Here is a 7,510-nt window from a genome sequence, read left to right on the forward strand (position 1 = left end):
CAGAGATTGCCATCACCAAACGCCAGAAGATGACCGTCGTTGTCCCCTCTTTGTCACTCATACCATCCTCTCCTCTGACGACCAGTTCACTTGCTCCAACTCCTAAGACGGGGAGCTCCTCTTCAGGGATATCGTGACTCCCCGGCGTCACCGCTAAGAGTCGTGCCGGTTCCTCTTTAACTACGCCATCGTTCCACAAGGTTGGCTCCAGAAGGGAACTGAGTCAGAATTTGGGTTTACACTGAGCCTCTGGTAAGCCAGATACGCAGTCTTGACAACAAGTTTAGGTCTTCCCACCAGCGCCATCACGGCTCAATGCATGCCGCCGGAGATTGTCATCGTCGCACACCATAAGGAGACCACCATCGTCACTGCACGCTACCGAAGAATGAGACCATCGTCGTTGCGGCAGTTATGAATCACAAGACCTTCGCCGTCATAGTAGGTCCTAATCAGAAGTCACCGCATGCTGCATGCAAGTTTTTATTGTAATGACCCGCTTAACTTAATATAAAAATGAACATCAATAACAATAACATCAACCCGAACCTGTGGGTACCGGGGATAGCCTTACATAAACAGCAGAAACCTAAGCAGCAGTAAAAATAAATTACATCCATCAAACCATTAACATAATATCAGAGTCTACTACATTCCCAAAATACAGTATTTGAATACAATCTCCAAAACATCAAAATAGACCTAGGATCTACAACAAAATCTCCTGATCCTAGATCAAGGCTTACCCTTCTAGCAGGGAAGCTTAACTCACTCAACGGCGGCCACGACCCGCCGGTCTCTCAGGGTCTCCTGAAAAATTAATTAAGTTCGGGGGTGAGGCATATCTCAGTAAGGGAAAATAAATTAAATACAGCTGTGTGGCAACATGAATATATAATGCAGTCATACATATATAATACATTTCATATATCTGTAAACATTCGTCATAACATACTGAATCATCATATACTTTCATATTTTTTTAGTAACTCATATAATTCATAAATTGTCTGTTATATCTGATAATACTGAAAACATACCCAGGATGAATAGCTAACTGATGTCATGTATTACCCCCCATGATGGGTTGTGCAGCCCGAAGGCGAGACCCGACAATGGCTGGTCGACTATTACCGAGTCAAAAATGTCTATAAGTACGATGAGCCCGGCACACCCTGGTCCGGACTTCCAGGTGGACGTCCACACTCTATTGAAAGCCACATCGACTATCCATCTCCCCCCCCCCCTCGTGGGGTGGTTAGCACAAGTTTGAATATAGATATTTGATCTATATAGTTACGGTACCAAGCTCTTGAATTGAACTAAACTAACATCCGGGTTCTGATGACATATAATACATTATATTATAGCATCTTTCATAATTTCATAAATACGACCTCGCGCCGAACATTTCATAAATACGGCCTCGTGCCGAACATTTCATACATACGGGCCTTGTGCCGAACATTTCATAAATACGGTCTCGTGCCGAACATTTCATAAATACGACCTCGTGCTGAAATCATACGTGAAACACGGCCTTGCGCCGAATATCTCATACATACCATTTTGAAAATAGATCAATTATCATGTATTTTCAAAACTATATTGTACTGCATTATTTCATAATTCTTAAAAACATGCTTTACTCGTAAAATCTTTCATATCATAATACTTTTCATGAAAAATAACATTCATGCCACACAAAGCTGGGTAAATCATACATATCATTCTAAAATCATAATTCTCGTACAACAGCAATATTTTCTCAAATATGCATTTATTCCATAATATTCAAATATCATACATATTTTTCAGAAAATCAATTTGCTAATAAATAATAGTAATTTGAGTGAAAAATAATTACTTTAGTTTATTCCTTTACCTGGCTATTGAGAAAGCCCCTAAAATATCCTAGTCTAACACCCGTAGGGTTTCCTACTCAATATCCTGAAAATGAAAGCTCCCAATACTAAACTTTAGTATTTTCACATGTATATCTTTTCCTATAACTACCGTAAGACCAAATTTGGCCTAAAAGGCCTTACCTCAACTCAAGGATGAATTTCAACTTGCTTTTACCAATGATCTGCTCTGGTAGATTTGGAGAGAATTTTCCCAAGAGCGTCGTGGTGGCTTCAGATCGTCGAACCGGCGAAAATTCGACCCGAAATCGAAGAGAGAAGAGAGGGAAACCATAGGGAGAGAGAGAGAGAGAGAGAGAGAGAGAGAGAAAGTGAGATATTTTCTTAATTTTCATGTTTAATTCCGTATTTCTACTATTTATAGGGTCAAATTCGTCGACGAGACACGTCACCTCATCGACGAGTCCTATAGAAAATTCGTCGACTAACTTGCTCCCTCGTCGATGAATTTTAGACTTCCAGAAATTCTCTCTCGGTATCTTCTCATCAACGAATCTTGTCTTCGTCGACGAGGTCCTCTCATACCCTTGTTGATGAATCCCCTGTGTTCGTTGACGAGGCCCTGATAGATTCCCTCGATTATTCCTTCCAAAGTGTAATGTCGTCGACGAAGTCGATTTCCTCCTTCTGTTACCGTTTCCATTTCCCTTCCTCTTTATTATATAAATCCCATTATTATTCGGGTTGTCACATTCTCCCCTCCTTATAAAATTTCATCATCGAAATTTACTATTCATATAATTCATCATCCCTTATTAGGCAAAATGGTCTACTTATTTTATTACTTACCCTCACTTATGGCAGAGGAATACCGTGGTTACATTCTAAGTCTTGTGGTGCACTGATTCTTTCCCTGATAAGTCAAACCTTGTCATGTGCTTGCTGCACCATCTCTGGACCCACAACTCGCCGCTCACCCATCTCGTCCCAATACAAAGGAGATCGGCATTTCCTGCCGTATAAAGCCTCAAACAGCGCCATGCTAATACTGGTCTGATAACTGTTATTATACACGAACTCCACTAGTGGAATGAATTGAGTCCAGCTACCCCCAAAATCTAATACACATGCACGGAGCATATCTTCTAGTATCTGTATTGTCCTCTCAGTTTGTCCGTCTGACTGAGGATGGAATGTCGTGCTAAACGATAACTGAGACCCTAGAGACCCCTGCAAGCTCCTCCAAAATCGTGACGTGAATCGTGAGTCTCGATCTGACACAATAGATACTAGCACCCTATGAGAACAAACTATCTCTTGAACGTAAATCTCCACTAAACGGTTGAGGGAATAACTGATCTTGATAGGGAGGAAATGGGCGGTCTTAGTTAATCGGTCGACTATCACCCAAATCGCATTCTGGCCATGCGATGCCGACGACAGCCCTGAGACAAAATCCATAGATATATGATCCCACTTCCACTCTGGGATAAATAACGGCTGCAACTGACCCGCCGGCCTTTGGTGCTCAGTTCTTACCTGCTGACCTGTCAAGCACTGGGCTATATACTCAGCAATCTCTCTCTTCATACCACTCCACCAGTAAAACTCTTGCAGATCCCTGTACATTTTCGTACTTCCGGGATGAACCGTATACAAAGATCTGTAAGCTTCATCTAAAATAGTCTTCCTGATGTCAGCATCAACAGGAACACATAATCTGGAATGGAACCGCAAAGCTCCATCATCTGAAATGCAGAATTCCTCTCCCTGACCACTCTGCAGTCTATCCATTACCTCTACTAATTCTGGGTCTTCTTTTTGAGCATCTTTAATTCTTTCTTGCAGCATAGGCTGCACCACTAAACTGGCGATACATACTAGAATATTACTTTCAATCAATTCTATATCGAGTCTCTCCAAATCCATAATAATCGGATGCTGGATCTCTATAGCTGTTAACACTGGGCTCGCGGTTTTCCTGCTTAATGCGTCAGCTACCACGTTTTCTTTCCCTGGATGGTAACTGATAGTACAGTAAAAATCCTTAATCAACTCTAACCACCTTCTCTGTCTCATGTTCAACTCCTTCTAGGTGAATAAATACTTCAAACTCTTATGGTCAGAGAAAATCTCGCACTGCTCGTTGTACAGGTAATGCCTCCAAATTTTCAATGCGTGTACTACTGCAGCCAATTCAAGATCGTGGGTGGGGTAGTTCTTTTTGTACTCTTTCAACTATCTAGACGCATACGCCACTACCTTGCCATGCTGCATCAATACACAGTTGAGTCCTTTCAAGGACGCATCACTGTAGATAGTATAACCCTCACCCCCAGATAGGATGATCAGTACTGGCACTGTGACTAGCCTCTGCTTCAATTCCTGAAAACTCTGCTCACAACTGTCGTCCCACTCAAATCTAACATTCTTCCTAGTCAGTCGTGTTAGAGGTCTTGATAAAGCTGAGAATCCCTCAACAAAACGACAGTAATAACCAGCTAACCCCAAGAAACTCTTGATCTCTTGGACGTTCCTCGATCTAGCCCAATTCACTACCGCCTCAATCTTACTGAGATCCACAGAGATTCCGTCTCCTGAGATAACATGTCCCAAAAACACAACTTTCTCGAGCCAAAAGTCACATTTACTAAATTTTGCATACAACTTCTTCTCCCTGAGCATCCGAAAAAACAGCCTCAAATGTATCTCGTGCTCCTCATAGCTCCTCAAATAGACCAGTACATCATCAATAAAAATAACCACAAACTGATCTAAATATGGATGAAAAATCCTATTCATCAAATCTATAAATATAGCAGGAGCATTCGTCAGACCAAATGGCATAACAAGAAACTCATAATGCCCATATCTAGTCCTGAAAGCTGTCTTTGATACATCCTCTGCTCTCATATTTACCTGATGGTAACCTAATCTGAGGTCGATCTAAGAATATACCCGTGTACCCTGGAGCTGGTCAAATAAGTCATCTATACGGGGTAGAGGATACTTGTTCTTGATAGTCACTTTATTAATCTCTTTGTAATCTATACACATCCTCATAGACCCATCCTTCTTTTTCACAAACAACACTGGAGCTCCCCACGGAGATACACTAGGTCGTATAAAGCCCTTATCAAGCAAATCCTGCAACTGATCTTTCAGTTCTACTAACTCTGCTGGCGCCATTTGGTACGGTGCTTTAGAAATCGGCGCTATACTTGGAAGTAGATCAATGAGAAAATCTACCTCTCGATCAGGTGGCAAACCTGGTAATTCATTTGGAAACATATCTGCAAACTCCTTTACCACTGGCATACTGTTGAGCTTCACTTCATTCCCTGTTGCTTCCTTTACAAAAGCCACAAACCCCTAACAACCACTCAAGAGTAGTCGCCTCGCCTGAATAGCTGAGATCATTTAAGGTAAAGATTACACTCGTGAACCTGTAAATCTGAATTCTGGTTTCCCTAGAGGTCTGAATATCACTTCTCTTGCACGACAATCTATAATAGCAGAATTAGCTGCTAGCCAATCCATGCCAAAGATGATGTCAAACCCGTGCATATCCAGCACCACCAAATCAGCAGATAAAAGTCTCCCTTGAACATCAACTGGACAACCACGGAGCATCCTACTACATCTCACCGCTAACCTGGTCAGTGTAGCCACCAACAGTTCAATATCTAATGATTGCGTTTTCGCCCCGCATAATTTAACACACACCTCAAGGACACAAACGAGTGTGTGGCACTAGAATCAAAAAGTTCAATAAATTTAAATGAAAACATATTAATCGTACCTATCACTACATCGCCGGCTGTCTCAGCATCACCCAGCGTCAAAGCAAAAATCTTAGCTGGGGCCATATTCCTCTACTGGCCTCCACGTGGTGCCTGGTAGCCTCCTCGAGTAGGTCTAAGAGTAGAAACAACACCAATATGAGCCTGAAAATCCCTCATCACACGCCCTGGCTCCCCACATCGATAGCAAACACCTCGCTCGACACGACACTCCCCTAGGTGCCTCTTCCCACAAGTCGGGCAAATTGGAGGTGGTTGTGCACCCTGAAAACCGCGATTCCTGGTCTCCTGCCTCCGATCTCTATAGTAGCCACCTCTCTTCCATGAACCATGTCCAATCCCTTGTTGGGAACTAGAAGGTATGGATCTCTTCTTTTGTATCTGCTCCTCAACCTCCAATCGCTCTCTAATCTCTACTATAGTGGCCCTATCAACTAGCTCGGCGAAGTTCTGCAACTTCAGAATTGATACCTGCTTATATATTTCCCTCCTCAGACCTCTTTCAAACTATCGTACCTTATTCACCTCATTTGGAATGATGTACGGGGTGAAGCGAGATAGCTCAATGAACCTTGCCGCGTACTGCTGCATTGACAGCTGTCCCTGCTTCAAATTCAGGAACTCCTCAATCTTAGCCTTCGTGGACGAGGCTGGAAAATACTTGTCAAAGAATATTTCTTTAAACCGCTCCCACGTCATCTCCATAGGTACAGTCCTCTATTGCTTTAATAATCTCACTGTCGACCACCATTCTCTGCCTTTTCAGTCAGTTTATATGTGGCAAATAGTACCATCTGCTCTTCCGAACACTGTAGTACTGCAAACACTTTCTCTATCTCCTGCACTCAGTTTTTAGCGATTGCAGGATTTGTCCCTTCTGAGAAAGTCGGAGGACTCATCTTAATAAACTTCTCGATCGAGCTACCGTGGCCTATAGGCGGACCACCCTGCTTCCTCGAACTTTTGGCAATCTTGGCCATGACTTGCTGTGCTACGCTGCGCAACACTGCATCAGAATCACTACCTGCAGCGCCTAAGGGTCCATCACCCTCACTTCCACTAACATGGGAACTATTGCCACTAGGGTCCATTCTGAAAAACAAGTAACTTAACTCAGAACCCTTTTACTATACATATCACTTAACTCATATAGTATATTCTCTTAATTAATTCATCTCTCATGATCTTAATTCAAGGTTTAATCCTGCAACCTAGATATCCAACCCAACGATAGTTTACCATGAATTTCATGAAATCGTTACCCCAGGAAAATCACACAAACCACCACGGAAATCCTACATCTAGACTACAAAACTAGACCTCAAATTCCCTCATCCTATACTTCTGTATTATTACTGCTACATTCTAGAGTCTACAGAACCTAGTAACCTGGCTCTGATACCAAACTGTAACGACTTGCTTAACTTAATATAAAAATGAGCATAAATAATAATAACATCAACCCGAACCCGTGGGTAGTGGGGATAGCCTTACAAAAACAGCGGAAACCAAAGTAGTAGTGAAAATAAATTACATCCATCAAAACATTAATTACATAATACCAGAGTCTACTACATTCACAAAATACAGTATTTGAATACAATCTCCAAGACATCAAAATAGACCTAGGCTTTACAACAAAATCTCCTGATCCTAGATCAAGGCTTACCCTTCTAGTAGGGAAGCTTAACTCACTCAACGGCGGCCATGACCCACCGGCCTCTCAGGGTCTCTTGAAAAATTAATTAAGTTTGGAGGTGAGACACATCTCAGTAAGGGAAAATAAACTAAATACATCTGTGTGGAAACATGAATATATAATGCAGTTATACATATACAATA

Source organism: Malania oleifera, chromosome 8, assembly GCF_029873635.1.
Source record: "Malania oleifera isolate guangnan ecotype guangnan chromosome 8, ASM2987363v1, whole genome shotgun sequence".
Taxonomy (NCBI): Eukaryota; Viridiplantae; Streptophyta; class Magnoliopsida; order Santalales; family Ximeniaceae; genus Malania; species Malania oleifera.